General features: G+C 42.6%; 1 long non-coding RNA gene across 1 annotated transcript in view; it reads left to right on the top strand.

The window, feature by feature from the left end:
* The first annotated feature begins 307 nt into the window (after positions 1-307).
* Positions 308-16,587, top strand: part of LOC132393903 (uncharacterized) — a 31,194-nt gene continuing 14,914 nt past the window's right edge. Inside the window, exon 1 of the long non-coding RNA XR_009512098.1 lies at positions 308-375. This is a non-coding gene — a long non-coding RNA (uncharacterized LOC132393903). The remainder of the gene's footprint in view (positions 376-16,587) is intronic.

The following is a 16,587-nucleotide window of genomic DNA, read 5'->3' as shown; positions in this document are numbered from 1 at the left end:
GGGCCGAGACCCTTCATCAGGACTGGAAAGGAAGGGAGGGAGTAGCCGGAATACTCATCAGAATCATGTTCGCATTTAACGGGAAATAGCTGCTCCATGAATAAAATGCATGTAGTAATTTAAATTCAACGTTTCCCCCTTGATGTAACTCTGTCCCCTTCGCTACTGTCCCCCTTGTAATGTCTTAAACTCCTTTCAATTCAGATTTTTCTTTTACAATGTGATTTAGGGCAGAAAGAAGAAAGATGATAGGCAGTTCTATTAGCCAAAGAAAAGTTAACAGCGCCTTAGCAACAGCCTAACAAACGGAAGAACCAATCGGCACGCTGGGGAGGGGCAACTCCAACGAAGCTTAACTGTGCGACAGAAACTTAGGTAAGATAATACAGAACAAAATATTAAAACAAATCATCATTATTGCAAATATCCTACGATATCAACCACTAATTTGGGAATTTCACAAGTGTTTAATAATTATTTTAAGAAGTCACTGGAAAAACACATCCACGCAGCAGTCAGGACACAAATCACCAACGACTCAAATATTAAGTGAAATGCAGAGTTTGAAGTGAAAATAACGGCAAACTACAAACATCTTACAATAATCGTACTAATACTGTAATGGGAACACTGGATTCGAATGTCGCATTTCAGTGTAGAACAAATTATTTTGACACGACATTAAAACTGCACCAATGTGCAGGTACAAAATAATAATTTAATGTAAAATAAAGGTTTTCAATGTAGAAAATGAAGGTGCAAAGCAGCTGTTGCAAATTGTTTTTCTGCAAAAAAAGCATTAAGTCATCCTCACCATCTGACAGTGTGGACCAATGAGAGGAGAGCAGGCTCTCAGCAACCACCCGCCCCCTCCTCCCCGATACTTGTCCCAAACAGGATTGAACCGCTTTGAACAAAGGGTGGAAACTTAGAAAAACAACTAACCAATTTTTAAAAAATAATACAGTATCCACACAAGATTTACAATAGGTAAATGAAAAACGTGCACTGTCGACATTATTGCGTCAAGATATGTCCGTTTTATAAATACAGAATAAAATTCATTTGCTGTCATTACACATGAAGTGATAGAGGAATAATAGGTGTTACTGTATGCATCCATACATAGTACTTTTAGATAAAATAGCGTCGCATGAAATCAGTATTAGGGTTCTTTAATTTCAAATACCAGTTCTGAGAAATATTAGACAGTAAATTGATGGCTTAAGTCAGGGATTTAACGGGGAAGCCATTGCATGGATGTAAGGCATTATATAAACTACTGAAGTTCTAAAATCCATTTTTTATTTTAATATTTCTATTTTGCTCCGCAGATCTATGCAGGAAAAAAACTCAAACCTGGTTTCTAGGTTTCTACAAATGTGAAATTTTGAATGTATTACAAATTACATAATGTTGGGGACTATTCACACAGGAGAAGGGGGGGGGGGGTCAAACCTCTGCGAATCGGTAGGATAAAAATGCGAAAAAGAAAGTGAGATGTTGACAGTTTGTTTCAGATGGTTTTCCTACCTAGCCTGAGTAATTAATGTCCTATCACTTTTTTTGGCAAACAGATTTGGCAGTGAAGAGTGATCCGCAGCATGCCGAACTTTTACATCCATAATGTCTTTGCGGATGGATAATAACATGCATTTTTCTTAAACATAACCAGCGGCGTGCCCTAGATTGCTAACATCTTAGGAGTTACAGTCAGATAAGATGCACAAAGCCACGCAAACTTGCACAACCTTATTTTAAGGCAAGTGTTCAAATTCAAAGCTTACCTCTGTCGTGCCCGATTAAAATGTCTTTGTGGTTGAAATACTCCACTTCTTCGGTGTAGTTCTGAGTGTAGGCAGTATTAGAACCAGCATTTCGCGATTCTGTCCAGCGTACTTTCGCCTGCCCTCTGCCATGGATTGCAAGAGATCTCACCCTAATTTCCCCAGTAACTTCTATAGTCACCCGTCCAGAGACGGAATCTCCGCTGGCAAAGACAGGAATGTTGTTCTCGTTCGGACAGTCATAGCTTATTGTAAAACTCCTCACCTTGCCCAGTACCATGGTTATATATCTATATATAGATATATACGTGTGTGTGAGTATAAAAAATGTACAAAAATGGAGATCTGAAAAATGTGATCTTCACCACTGATCTCTGCTATGCTCTGCAAAAGCTGCAGGCGCGACCAGTGGGATGTTAAAAAGGAGCATTTGGATCCGGACAGTCGGAGATGCTGCTCCCCAGCTTTTGGTCTGTACAAAAGACGGGGGTATCATACCTACCACCTCACTTAAAACGGTTTTTGTGAAAAACAACCCAAGTGCGCCTGTGCGCGATTCTCTCTGCTTCCGCCTTGAGAGCGCAGGGCTGTTGCCAGCTGATCAACAGCTGATTGAGGTCATTCCCCAAAGCTCTCTTATTCCGAGCAGAGCAAGGAGAGCCAAGGTAATGGTACACCTACCAAAAAAAACATCAATGCTTCTTTGCACCACGTTTATTTTTAAATAAAGTATTATTGCAAAAGCTTCATTATGGTTCCCTCCCCAGTGTAATTTTGCACCGCCGCGCTTTCAAAAGGCAATGAATTCAGCAGATTGAGTGCACAGAACGCATGGCGCCACATCGCGGCTCGACCAAAAAGTGACACATGAATCACGGAGGATGCAGCCGCAGGGCTGCGAGCTTTAAACATTTCTCACCGCGATAAATTGAATGCAACTTCAGAGCTTTATTGCGCTAATTGAAATAAGTGCCATGATTTTTTTGAAAGGGTAGTGGAGGAGATCAGAAAACTGCGGAGTGGAATTGCTGCAATTGTGTTTGGAGATGCATAATTCTTTTTCACGCTTCTGTACTGTCTGACACCTTGTGGTCGTTTAGAGTATAGTCAACTGCAAACTTGCCTACACTCAGCGGGTTCTTTATTCGGGAGCTCCTGTTGACTCATTCCATCTCACTTCTGCTATGAACGTTACGAAATGGGTGCAGGTTCCCATAATTCATATTGGGGCCGTGTACCATTTTGATAAATGATTAATGCACAAGTACATTCAGTGCCATTTCATTCCTGCAGCTAAGAGAGTGGCCACTCTGTGTAGGTTTCTGGTTTTCTGCTGCTGTGTTCAAGGGTTTAGAGATGTTCCTCTGCACACCACGGTCGGCACGCGTGGTTATTTGAGTTGCTGTGGTCTTCCTGTCAGTTTGAATCAGTCTGTCTATTCTCTCCACTCTATCTTTCTTGTTGGTTAGTCCTGATGAAGGGTCTCGGCCCAAAACGTCGACAGTGCTTCTCCGTATCGATGCTGCCTGGCCTGCTGTGTTCCACCAGCATTTTGTGTGTGTTGTTGTTTGAATTTCCAGCATCTGCAGATTTCCTCATGTTTGTCTATTCTCATCTGACTTCATCGTAAAACTGTGTTTTGTGGCAGCAGTCCGTTGCAATGCATAATGATAAAATAAATAAGTAATGCAAAAGAGAGAGAAAAATACTGAAAGTGGTATTCACGGGTTCATTGTCCATTCAGAGATTTGATGATGGAGGGGAAGAAGCTGTTCCTGAAACATTGACTGTGAGTCTTCAGGCTCCTGTACCTCCTCCTTGATAGTAGCAATGAGAAGAGGGCTTACTCTGGGTGATGGGGATCCCTAATAATGGATACCACCTTCTTGAGGCATCTCCTTTTGAAGGTGTCCTCAGTGCCTGGGAGGTTAGTGCTCATCATGGAGTTGGCTGAATTTACTACTTTCTGCATCTTTTTCAGATGCTGTGCAGTGGCTCCTCTATCCCAGACGATGATGCAACCTGATAGAAATAGATTTTACCATGGTACATCTGTAGAAATTTGCAAGTGCCTTTGGTGACATCCGAATTCTCCTAAAACTCCTAATGAAATATAGCCACTGTTGTGCCTGCTTTGTAATTGCATCAATCTGTTAGGCCCAGGATAGATCCTCAGAGAAGCTGACACCCATGAACTTGAAACTGCTCACCCTTTCCATTGCTGATCCTTCGACAAGGTCTAGTGTGTGTGCCCTTGTCTTGCCCTTCCTGAAGTCCACAATCAATTACTCGGTCTCTACCAGCACGTGCGGAATCTCTTGTGGTTATGATTTGCTGCTTCACTCTGAGGTCTTATCGATGGATGCCTACTCTGAAGAAGTTTAAATGTTCTCTTCAATAGGTGAGACTCTCCCTCACTTCTCCCCCGCTGAGATTTCTGTTGTATCCATTCTTTCTCTCCCTTCATCTTCTTATTCTGGCATCTTCCCCATTCCCGATGAAGGGTCTCGGTCCAAAACATCAACTATTCATTCCCCTGCATAGACGCTGCCATAGACGCTGCCATAGACGCTGCCATAGTTCCTGCAGCATTTTGTGTGTGTTGATCTTAACTCTACCAATCTGCTTGATTCTATAATCAACGTTCCCCTTTTCCTGAAAATGAAGTAATCTGAGTTTAGCATTTTCTTAGTTGACCCACTATCAGTATATTTTGAACCAGATTATTCTAACTTTTTATTGTTTTTCATGTGAAGAACTTATTGCAGAGATCACTCCCAAATGGTACAATTCTAAATTTAGGTTCATTATTCTGGCTTCATCTGCATAAGATCAGTCGATTGTTGTTCTAACCTTTTAATCATATTAAACTACAACTAGCATTTAACTACCATTAGTTAAAATCGAAAAGTGAAGTATTAAACACGATAGAAAGGCGGAAAAGTACTTTAAGTAACACGCACAAAATGCTGAAGGAACTCAGTCTATCCAGCAGCATCTATTGAGGGGAATTTCAGAGCAAGGTGGGAAAGGAGAATCAAGATTGGAAAGAAAGGGGCGAGCTCTTTCCCATCCTGATGAAGGGTCTTGGTCCAAATGGCGACTGTTTACTCCTGCTCATAAATGCTGCCTGATGCTGAGTTCCTCTGGCATTTTGCTTGTGTTGCTCTGAATTTCCAGCATCTGCAGAATCTCTTGTGCTGCTGTCTTGAAATAGCACTTGGAGGGATTAATTTTGATCAGCGTGATTTGGAAATGCTTATGCATGGTGATTATATTATTCAGAAGAGGGTCAGGACTTCTAATATAGGAAAGCTGAGTTTAAACTCCCCAAGGCAGCTTGAGAATTTAAATCAATGTTTTGGACCAAGACCCTTCATTATGACTGGTAAGGAATGAGGAAGATGCCAGAGTAAGAAGTTGGGGAGGAGGTTGCGACCATCAATTTTTCTAACTTCTGATATTTTTTCACCTCCCCCTTCCCTCTTTTTCTATTCCCTACTCTTACCTCTTCTCCTCACCAGTCTATTGCCTCCCCCAGTGCCCCTTCTCCTTCCCTTTCTCCCATGGTCCACTCTCCTATCCTACCAGATTCCTTCTTCTCTAGCCCCTAGCCTTTTCCACCTATCAGCTGCCAGCTTCTTACTTCATCCTCCTTCCACACCCCCCCCCCCCCCCCACCTACCTGGTCTCACCCATCACTTTCCTGATCTCCTTAAAAGTCCCCCTTTATTCCCACTGTTTGCCTCCTGTAAATTGTCCCTTGATTTGGGGGTTGCTGGGCAGCACAGCTCAAAGAGCTGGAAGGGTCTGTTCCATGTTGTATCTCTAAACAAAATCTTTACACAGAATGATTTTAGTAATTTACAATGACCAGTTAACCTACTAACCATTATGTCTTTGGACTGTGGGAAGAAACTGGAGGTCCTGGGGAAAACCCCGCATTCTATGGGGAGGATGTACAGACTCCATTCAGAGGATGCAGGATTGAACTCTGAACTCTGATGCCCTGAGCTGTAATTATACCACACTATTGTGGCGCCTAGGTTAATTGGTCATTGTAAATTGTCTCATGATTAAATCAGGTGTTGATGGGTGGCGCAATGCGTGGGGCCAGAAGGGCCTATTCCACACTGTATCGCTATAGAAAAACAAACAAATAAATAAACTTGAATCTTGAACGTGTAAGCTGAAGGATGGCACAGACATCCTGGGTGGAAGGCCTGTTCCTGTTCTGTGCTGTTCTACAGATTACTTGGCTCTAATCTTCCTCCATTATACTATACAGCATTTTAAGTATTCCAGACACTTTGTCTCCAATCCGAAACTCAGCTCTCTGTTCCATGTGTTAACCATTCACTATTCTAAAAATTCCTGATGTTCATCATATATCAGTCTGAACTTCATCTGCTCCAGGGGCTCCCAGCCTTTTTTATGCCATGGACCAATACCAACGTTCAGTTGACCTCAGGCTGGAAACCCTTGTTCTGCAGACCTCTTGTGCTTATGATTTGCTGCTCCACTGTAAACTCTCTTTGAGGGATGTCTATCCTGAAGAAGTTTAAATCTTCTCTTTGACTGTTCAGTGAGATGCTCTCTCTCTGCTCCCCTCAGTGATCTCCCCTGCCCCCCGACTCTTTGACCATGTGTTCACCCAGACTGAGATTCCTTCCTCTCCAACTCTGTACCTTTCTACCCACCTGGCTTCACCTCTCATTTTCCAGCTTGTCCTCCTTCCTTTCCCCACCACCATTTTATTCTGGTGCCTTCCCTTTTCCTTTCCAGTGCTGATAGTGTCAGCTCAAAACGTCGGCTGTTTAAAAATTTCCATAGATGCTGCCTAATCTGATGAGTTTCTCCAGCATTTTGTGTGCGCTCCTCTGAACATCTCTGCCACTCCTCAATAATAGAGCATTCTGACTGGTTACACCACCTTCTGGTATGGAGGGGCCACTGCAGAGGCTGCAGAAGGTTGTAAACTCAGCCAGCTTTATCGCTACACAACCCTCCCACCACCAAAGACATCTTCAAAAGGCAATGCCTCAAGAAGGTAGCATCCCTCATTAAAGACCCTCATGCCCCAGGACATTCCCTTCAAGTTCAAGTTCCTCGATATACATCACCAAAGTTCTCACCTGGACGGTGCACACCGGCTGCGTGGCAAGAAAAGCACAACAGCATCTCTTCCACCTCAAGCGACTGAAGAAGTTCAACGAGAGCCCCCATATCCTCAAGACCTTCTGCAGGGGCATCATTGAGAGCATCCTGACTGACTGTATCACCACCTGGTACAGGAACTGCACCAGCCTTGATTGCTGGGCACTGCAGAGAGTGGTCCGGACAGTAGATGTGAACTTCCCTCCATTGAGGACATTTATAGCCACTGGTGCGTAAAAAAAAAGGCCTGGGGGATCATCAGAGATACCAGTCACCTAAAGCATAAACTCATGCAGCTGCTTCTGTTTGGCAAGTACTACTGCAGCACTAAAGTCAGGACTAATAGGCTACAGGACAACTTTTTACAAGCCATTTGACTGTTAAATTCATGTGTGTACATTGCGATGGAGTCATAACACAAAGATTTTTAATCCCTCACATTGTTGAAAGGATGTAAAATTTAAATAAATTCAAATTCAAATTCTGCTCATTGCTACCATCAAGGAGGAGCCTCAGAAGACACACAGTCACCATTTCAGGAACAGCTTCTTACCCTCCACCATCTGATTTCTGAACAGACCATGAACCCATGAACACTACCTTATTATTTTTGCTTTCATTTTGTACGACTTGTTTAAACATTTATATATATTACTTATTGCTATTTATTTTAATTTTTGTGTATTGCTGCGCTATTGCAATAAACAAATTTCATGACATATGAAAGTAATAATAAACTTGATTCCAATTCCGATTCTGATTCCGAATGCAATTTTGATTCTCCTTCCTCAAACATCTCCCAGCTTCCATCATCTAGATCTGCCCGTTTTATTCTCTCTGCTTCCACTGTTATTTCCCCTTACAGTCATAAAAATTGTTTTTATTTCCCTCCATAGATCACACCTGTTAATTTCCATACCTTTGTTCCCAAATCTATTTTGCCCATTTTAGACAAATTATGACAAAATTGATCCAGGTACACTTAGCATCCTGCAAGCTTTTCAAAAACACATCATGTACCTTTACAAAATACCCACTTGACCCTTTTCAAAATACCCACCTGGACCCTTTTCAGAATACCCATCGTCACACTATTCAGAATACCCACATGGACCCTTTTCCGAATACCTACCTTCACCCTATTCAGAATACCCACCTGGACCTTTTTCAGAATACCCACCTTCACTCTTTTCAGAATACCCACCTTCACTCTTTTCAGAATACCCACTTTCACACTTTTCAGAATACCCACTTCCACCCTTTTCAGAATTCCCACCTTCACCCTTTTCAGAATTCCCACCTTCACCCTTTTCTGAATACCCACCTGGACCCTTTTCAGAATACCCACCTTCACCCTTTTCAGAATTCCCACCTTCACCCTTTTCAGAATACCCACCTGGACCCTTTTCAGAATACCCACCTTCACCCTTTTCAGAATACCCACCTTCACTCTTTTCAGAATACCCACCTGCACCCTTTTCTGAATACCCACCTTCACCCTTTTCAGAATACCCACCTTCACTCTTTTCAGAATACCCACCTTCACCCTTTTCAGAATACCCACCTGGTCCCTTTTCAGAATACCCACCTGCACCCTTTTCTGAATACCCACCTTCACCCTTTTCAGAATACCCACCTGCACCCTTTTCTGAATACCCACCTTCACCCTTTTCAGAATACCCACCTTCACCCTTTTCTGAATACCCACCTGCACCCTTTTCTGAATACCCACCTTCACCCTTTTCAGAATACCCACCTTCACCCTTTTCAGAATACCCACATGGACCCTTTTCTGAATACCCACCTGCACCCTTTTCAGAATACCCACCTGCACCCTTTTCTGAATACCCACCTTCACCCTTTTCAGAATACCCACCTTCACCCTTTTCAGAATACCCACATGGACCCTTTTCTGAATACCCACCTTCACCCTTTTCAGAATACCCACCTTCACCCTTTTCAGAATACCCACCTTCACCCTTTTCAGAATACCCACCTTCAACCTTTTCAGAATACCCACCTTGACCCTTTTCAGAAAACCCACATGGACCCTTTTCAGAATACCCATCTGGACCCTTTTCAGAATACCCACCTTCACCCTTTTCAGAATACCCACCTGGACCCTTTTCAGAATACCCAGCTGGACCCTTTTCAGAATACCCACCTTCACCCTTTTCAGAATACCCAGCTGGACCCTTTTCAGAATACCCACCTTCACCCTTTTCAGAATACCCACCTTCACCCTTTTCAGAATACCCACATGGACCCTTTTCAGAATACCCACCTGGACCCTTTTCAGAATACCCACCTGCACCCTTTTCTGAATACCCACCTTCACCCTTTTCAGAATACCCACCTTCACCCTTTTCAGAATACCCACATGGACCCTTTTCTGAATACCCACATGGACCCTTTTCAGAATACCCACCTTCACCCTTTTCAGAAAACCCACATGGACCCTTTTCAGAATACCCACCTTCACCCTTTTCAGAATACCCACCTTTACCCTTTTCAGAATACCCACCTTCACCCTTTTCAGAATACCCACCTTCACCCTTTACAGCGTACCCAGCTGGTCACTTTTCAGAATACCTGCCTGGGCCCTTTTCAGAATACCCACCTTCACTCTTTTCAGAATACCCACCTTCACTATTTTCAGAATACCCACCTCCACCGTTTTCAGAATTCCCACCACCCTTTTCAGAATACCAACCTTTACCCTTTTCAGAATACCCACCTTCACCCTTTTCAGAATACCCATCGTCACACTATTCAGAATACCCACCTTCACCCTTTTCAGAATACACACCTTCACTCTTTTCAGAATACCCACCTGGACCCTTTTCAGAATACCCACCTTCACCCTTTTCAGAATACCCACCTGGACCCTTTTCTGAATACCCACCTTCACCCTTTTCAGAATACCCACCTGCACCCTTTTCTGAATACCCACCTGGACCCTTTTGTTAATACCCACCTCCTCTCTTTTCAGAATACCCACCTGCACCCTTTTCTGAATACTCACCTGGACCCTTTTGTTAATACCCACCTCCTCTCTTTTCAGAATACCCACCTTCACCCTTTTCAGAATACCCACCTGCACCCTTTTCTGAATACCCAGCTGCACCCTTTTCAGAATACCCACCTGGACCCTTTTCAGAATACTCACCTGGACCCTTTTCAGAATACCCACCTTCACCCTTTTCAGAATTCCCACCTTCACCCTTTTCAGAATACCCACCTTCACCCTTTTCAGAATTCCCACCTTCACCCTTTTCAGAATACCAACCTTCACCCTTTTCAGAATACCCACCTTCACCCTTTTCAGAATACCCAGCTGGACCCTTTTCAGAATACCCATCTGGTTACTTTTCTGAATACCCATCTGGACCCTTTTCAGAATACCCACCTTCACCCTTTTCAGAATACCCACATGGACCCTTTTCAGAATTCCCACCTTCACCCTTTTCAGAATACCCATTGTCACACTTTTCAGAATACCCACCTTCACTCTTTTCAGAATACTCACCTGGACCCTTTTCAGAATACTCACCTGGACCCTTTTGTTAATACCCACCTCCTCTCTTTTCAGAATACCCACCATCACACTTTTCAGAATACCCACCTTCACTCTTTTCAGAATACACTCCTGGACCCTTTTCAGAATACCCACCTGGACCCTTTTGTTAATACCCACCTCCTCTCTTTTCAGAATACCCACCTTCACCCTTTTCAGAATACCCACCTGCACCCTTTTCTGAATACCCACCTGGACCCTTTTCAGAATACCCACCTTGTCCCTCTTCAGAATATCCACCTTCACCCTTTTCAAAATATCGACCTTGATCCTTTTAAAAATACCAACCTTGACCTCTTTCTAATCGCAAAACTCTGGTTCATCTGCAATCTTTTCTCTTAAAATGCACAAATATATTGTAATTGCCGGACCTGAGGCTTTATAAGGCATTGGTTATATTTGGAGTACTGGAAGCAGTTTTTGGCCCCTTTTCTAAGAAAGGATGTGCTGGCATTGGAGATGGTCTAGTGGAGGTTGATGAGAATGATTTCAGGAATGACAGAGTTAAAGCTTGAGAGGTGTCTGTTGGCACTGTGCCTGTACTTGCTGGAAGTTAGAAGAATGAGAAGGTGATCCTATTGAAACCTATTGAATATTGAAAGGCCAAATGGAGTGGATGTGGAGAGGATGTTTCCTATAGTGGGCGAGTCTAGGATCAGATGGCACAGCCTGGGAATAGAAGGACATCCCTTTAGGATAGGGATGAGGAGGAATTTCTTTAGCTAGAGAGTGGTGAATCTGTGGAATTCATTGCTGTAGACGGCTGTGGAGGCCAAGTCATTGGGTATATTTAAAGTGGAGTTTGATAGATTTTTGATTAGTCAGTCAGTTTTAAAATTATGGGGAGAAGATGGGAGAATGGGGTTGAGAGAGATAATAAGTCACACATAACGGAATGGCCGAGCAGACTCAATGGGCCAAATTCTGCTCCCCTGTCATATGGTGTTATAGTCTTAAGGTTTTGGTCTTTCTAGCCTCAAACCTACCAGTCTCTCTCACAATCTTGTCTAATTCAGAGAAATCACCTTCCATTGTACTAATTTTCCAATCCTAGCCAATTCTCATTTTGGTCTACAGATGGCAGAGCTTACTGGTGATCACATAGGAGAAACACAATCTGTTAAATCATATAATTGAAATTAGATTATCTGTCTGGTAAATAGAACTTTTCCATAATCGGCCTCAGGTAAAAGGAGGGGTGTTAATCATGGGTTTAGTAATCCCATCCTGTAAAAATCCAGAGCTACAGAAACACCAACAGAAGCTCCTAAGGCCTCATCTCTGGAAGAGGAAGGATGCAATAGGAAGATGGGGATAATGTGAAAGACTGGCTCAGGACAAAGGTCTCTAGTGAGCTAGTGATGGTGGCCTATGCCCCGGATAGGGTGATGGGCTTAAGAAGATAATTCTAATATGTACTCCTGTGGTTATTTTCCTGAAATATTATCACGTATTTGTAATCCACTGGAATGTTTCTCTGTGTGGTTATTTTATAACTTACATTTGGGTGCACTGATTGTGGATTGTGTTCTGTCTTTTTATAAATAATTTCCAATTCTTATTGAAATCTTAAAGTTGCCTCCTCAAATTCAATGACCCATCTTGTTGCATGTTGCCTGAAATTTTAGTTGATTTGAAACCATGTTTCCGATGCAAATTAGAAACAGTTTCTGCTTCCCCAGTGCCTTGGACACCATGTCCAGACCATCCTCTCCGAAACAGCACTACTTATCAAAGCTGTACTTCCTTCAAATAAAACTTTTATCTCTTCTTGGCTGTTCGCTCTGAATCCCCATTGAATTAAACTGAACTTCTGTGGGGAAATTGTAACTTCAAAGGTTTCAAAGATGCAGTTTAATGTCAGAGAGATATATACAATGTACGTCCTGAGATGCTTTTACTTCACAACCATCCACGAAAACAGAGAAGTGCCTCAAGAATGAACGACAGTTAAACGTTAGAACCCCAAACTCACCCCCCAGCTCCCTCTCCTCGCTCGCGTAAGCTGCAGCGAGCAACAAGCAACAATCTCCCTCCCCCCACCGGCAAAAATAAAGCACACCCGCTACCAGCACTCAAGCATGAGCGAAGCAATGGCAAAGACACAGATTTGCTGTTACCCCAAAGACTACGTTGTTCACTGGATAATTCGACATGCTGCAGGCTCTCTCTCGCCTAATAAGGGAGAAAGAGGCGACTCCATTTTCTAACTTAAGGCAATAATGTAAAATGGGCAAGATCAGATTGGCATTGGAGACACAAGGCATTGCTGATTTTGAAATCTGGAACACTTTGATGCAGGGTTTCACCCCGAAATGTTGATTATTCCTTTCCTCCCACAGATGCTGCATGATCCACTGCATTCTGTAAAATCAGATTGACAGACTGTGTTACACAATGTTCTTGTGCATCAATAATGATATTTAACTGAATAAACAATGAATATTGAGAACACGAGATGGGGAGGCCTTGATAGTGTGGACGTAGAGTGGATGGCGGGAGAGTCTAAGACCAGAGGACACAGCCTCTGATTAGAGGCGTGTTCTTTTAGACTGGAGATGAGGAGGAATTTTGTTAGCTGGAGAGTGGTGAATCTGAGAAATTTATTGTTGCAGGTAGCTGTGGAGGCCAAATCTGTATGTGTATTTAAGGCAGAGGTTGATAGATTCCAGACTGGTCAGGGCATGAAGGGATACAGGGAGAAGGGAGGAGATTGGCCAGAGAAGGAAAATGGATCAGCAGAAATGGTGGAGCAGACTCGATGGACCAAATGGCCTAATTCTGCTCCTATGTCTTATGATCTTATTAAGGTGAGTCCATTGGTTGTGGGAATATTTTAATGATGGGGCAAGTGAAGTTGAGTGAAGTTATCCCCTTTGGCTCAAGAGCATGATGGTTGAGGGGTAATAACTGTTCCTGAACTGGTGGTGTGAGTCCTGAGGCTTTTATACCTCTTTCCTGATGGCAGCAGCGAGAACAGAGCATGTCCTGGGTGGTGGGGTCCCATGATTAGGTTAGGGTTAATCAGGGTTGTGGGGTGGCTGGCTCGAGGGGGCAAGAGGGCCTACACTGCACCATATGCTAACTAAATGAATAAAAAAATTCTGAATTAACCTGTCATTGAATTTAGTTTTTCATTAATGATTCTATCTCCAATTGAATGAAATATGTTTGGTCTACTCACACTATCAAAACTATTCATACTTTTCAAAGCAACACACACAAAATGGTGGAGGAGCTTGTCAGGCCAGGTAGCATCGATGGAAAAGCAAACAACCGGGTTCTGGGCGTTTCCTTTCATCTACAGACGCTGCTGAGCTCCTCTAGCATTTTATGTGTGTTGCTTTGGATTTCCAGCATCTGCAGATTTTCTCGTGTTTGTAATACTTTTCAATACCTTGTAGTTAGCTATTAGATTAGCTTAATTGGTCACAGGTACATCAAGATCAGTAGTGAAAAATGTTATTTGCATCAAATCAAATCCGTGAGGATTGTGCTGGGGGCAGTTGTCATGCTTTCAGCGTCAACGTAGCATGTCCACGACTCACTAATCCTAGTCTGTATGTCTTTAGAACGTGGTAGAAAATTAAAGAAATCGAGAGGAAACCCTTGTGGTCACAGGGAGAATGTCCAAACTCCCTACAGACAGTGGTAGGAATCGAACTCCAATCGCTGATTGCTGGCGCTGTAAAGTATTACACTAACTGCTGTGAAACTGAGCTGCCTGAATTCGTACTTTCAAATTTTAAACTGACATTCACCAGACCATTAATCAGAATCAGAATCAGGTTTATTATCATTGGCATGTGACATGAAATTTGTTAACTTAGCAGCAGCAGGTCAATGCAATACTGCAGAGAGAGAGAAAAAAATAAAAGATAATAATAAACAAGTAAATCAATTATGTATAATGAATAGATATTAAAAATGTGCAAAAACAGAAATACTGTATATTAAAAGAACATGTGGTGGTGTCCAAAGCTTCAATGTCCATTTAGGAATCAGATGTCAGATGGAAAGAAGCTGTTCCTGAATCACTGAGTGTGTGCCTTCAGGCTTCTGTACCTCCTACCTGATGGTAACACTGAGAAAAGGGCATGCCCTGGGTGCTGGAGGTCCTTAATAATGGACGCTGCCTTTCTGAGACACTGCTTTCTGAAGATTTCCTGGGTACTTTGTAGGCTAGTGTCTAAGACGGAGCTGACTAGATTTACAACCTTCTGCAGCTTCTTTCAGTCCTGTGCAGTCGCCCCTCCATACCAGACAGTGATGCAGCCTGTCAGAATGCTCTCCACGGTACAACTATATAAGTTTTTGAGTGTATTTGTTGACATGCCAAATCTCTTCAAACTCCTAATAAAGTATAGCCGCTAGTCTTTCCTTCTTTATAACTACATCAATATGTTGGGACCAGGTTAGGTTCTCAGCGATCTTGACACTGAGGATCTTGAAGCTGCTCCTGCTCAGTTTCAGGAGTTAGGAGAGAAGAGATGGGAGGGGTAGAACTGGATGTCACTAGGGCAAGTCTGAAAGCTGGCACTGTAATTTACTGAGATATAGCGTGGGATAAATCCTTCCAGCCCAGCAACACCTGATTTAACCCTAGTCTAATCACTGTACAATTTACAATGACTAATTAACCTACTAAATGTTTTGTCTTTGGACTGAAGGAAAACAACCAGAGCACTCGAATAAAACCCATGCACTCGATAGGGAATTGAACTCCAAACTCTGATGTCCTGCACTGTAATAAATAGCATTGTGTTAACAGCTACGCTCCCGTGGTGCCCTTACCTGGTGCGGTAGGGTCAGAGTGGAGTGCGAGAGTGATTATAGGGGGCTGGAGGAGACCTGCAGAACAACACCCAAGATGCTGGAGGAACTCAGCAGGTCAGGCAGCACCTATGGAGAGGAATAAACGGTCGCCATTTCAGGCCGAGGCCCTCTACTGGGAATCAGATGCTGCCTGACCTGTTGACTTCCTCCAGCATTTTGTGTGAATCAGAGGGGATAACTTCACTTGTTCCATCTCTGAACTGTTCCTATAACCAATGGACTCACTTCCTAAGACTCTTCATTTCATGTTCTTTAAATTTATTGTTTATGTATTTATAATAATTATTTTTTCTTTCTTTTTTGTCTTTTGCACATTGGTTGTTTATCCGTCCTGTTGGGTGTGATCTTTCATTGGTTCTGTTGTGTTTCTTGTATTTACTGTGAATGCCCACAAGGAAGTTACTCTCAGTGTTGTATATGGTGATATATATGTACTTTGATAATAAATTTTCTTTGAACTTTGATCTGCAGAATCTCTTGTGTTTAGGACTGGAGGTGTACACAGGTAACTGATGTTTTTGTTTTGGCTCAGCACAAAAGAGTGAATGACTAAGCCCAACTCAATTGTTGTGTGCATGTTAAAGATAAAGATTAAAGATTCATTTTATTTGTCACATGTACATTAAAACATGGAGTAAAATACCTCATTGGTATCAAATTAGCAAAGGTTGTGCTGGGCGTCCCGAAAGTGTCACCATGCTCTCAACACCAACATAAAATGCCCACAACTCAGTAACCTTAACCACGTCTTTGGAAATTTGAGCATTTGGAAGAAATGGGAAGAATGTAGAGACAGCGGTGAAAAACTGTACCAAGATCTTACAGCATGTAATGCAATAGTATTATGCTAACCGTTATGCTACCATGCCGTCCCCATTACTAGTTGTGCTTTTTGTATAAAAGTCAATTTATGTATTACATTAATTGTCAATCATTATGGAACAGTGCTACAAAAATAGATATTATTCCTTCAAGCTCCAAATATTTTCTTGATAAAGTTCCCCATGCAAGGTTCTTTCAGAAAGTAAGGAGGCATGGGTTCCAAGGAGACTTTGGTTTCTGGATCCAGAATTGGCTTCCTACAGAAGGTAAAGGGTGGCTGTAGATGGTTTGTATTCTGCATGGAGGATGGTGAACAGTGGTGTTCCACAGGGATCTGTTCTGGGACCCCTCCTCTTTGTGATTTTTATAAATGACCTGCGTGAGGTAGTAGAAGAATGGGTTAGTAAG

The sequence above is a fragment of the Hypanus sabinus genome, chromosome 5 (assembly GCF_030144855.1).
Source record: "Hypanus sabinus isolate sHypSab1 chromosome 5, sHypSab1.hap1, whole genome shotgun sequence".
Lineage (NCBI taxonomy): Eukaryota > Metazoa > Chordata > Chondrichthyes > Myliobatiformes > Dasyatidae > Hypanus > Hypanus sabinus.
This window is presented reverse-complemented; position numbering and strand designations above follow the sequence as displayed.